Below are 1,390 nucleotides of genomic sequence, written 5' to 3' on the forward strand. Positions count from 1 at the left end.
GCCAGCGCTGTCTTAGAACAGCAATCTTAAGATTTCAGGCTCCTGATTAGCAAGAATTACAGGTATGAGCCAGTCCTAGTTAGTTTTAAGGTTATTTTTATGATGAGAGCAATAATATTTAAAATATGGTGAGAAACAATAAAATGTAAAGAAACAATGAAGTCTAACAAAGATCATTCAAGACTAGAAAGGAGTAAGTGGACATATTCCTTAACACTGGTGAACCTTAAAACCATCCAAATGAACCCAAAATAGCCAGACACACAAAAGTGGACATGCTTTGTCACCCCATTTCTATGAAGCTCTGAAATGTAGAAAATGGGATGATGGGATGGCTCAAGTAGTGGAGCAGCATTGCATTACTTGTCTGTGGTAGAATTATAATTTCATGTGTAAAAGTGAACTAGGACTTTCCAGGCAATAAAAACATTCTGTATGTTAATTACAGTTGTAGGTCGTGTACATGTGTGTATGTGTGTGTGTGTGTGTGTGTGTGTGTGTGTGTGTTTCAATTAAGATTTGTGCATCTAGGAGCAGGGCAAGTTGTTTTGTATTAGAGGACTTGCTTAGTATACATAAGGCTTTGGATTCACACACACACAGATTTATGTATCTCATATGAAAATTAAATTTTAAAGTCAAAATAAAAGATCACAAACAAAGTAAAACTGGCATCTTTGGAATAGAAGAAATATAACTGGCATGAATGGAACAAACTTGAAAATTAAAGGTATAGAGTGTCCACGCCTATAGTCCTAGCTACTTATTAGGCTGAGATCTGAAGAGATGCTAGTTGAAAGCCAGCAAGGGCAGAAAAGTACATGAGACTCTTAGCTCCAATAAACCAGCAACAAACAAACAAACAAACAAACAAAGTGGAGCTATGGCTCAAGTCGTAGAGCACCAGCCTTGAACAAAATACTAAGGGACAGTACCCAGGCCTTGAGTTCAAGTCCTAGCATGGGTATCAAGATACATACATACATACATACATACATACGTACATACATGCATGCATAAAATAGTTCTCTGGGAAAATTAGCAACTACTAATCTACATTGTATTTCTTTAAACCTTCCTCCAACTTCAATGTATTTTTTACACTATTTCTATAGTCTTTCCTGCCAACCCTTAATTATGTAGATGAAGTTCAGTTTAAGAATTGGATCCTTAATATTTATCATCTTGCAAAGAGGCTGGCAGAGATGCTCAAAAACGTCAGCATAAATACTTAATTTTTCTCCTTATTTCCAGAAGGTCAGTATCCTTCTCTCTTTCTCTCCTTCTTTATGGCAGTGCTAGAGTTTGAACTCAAGGACTCAGGCTACTAAAACCATACCCTCAGCTTTTTCTTTCTGCAGTCATTTTTCAAGGTAAGGTCTCACATTTT

This window comes from Dipodomys ordii, unplaced genomic scaffold (assembly GCF_000151885.1).
Source record: "Dipodomys ordii isolate 6190 unplaced genomic scaffold, Dord_2.0 Scaffold60, whole genome shotgun sequence".
NCBI classification, from domain to species: domain Eukaryota; kingdom Metazoa; phylum Chordata; class Mammalia; order Rodentia; family Heteromyidae; genus Dipodomys; species Dipodomys ordii.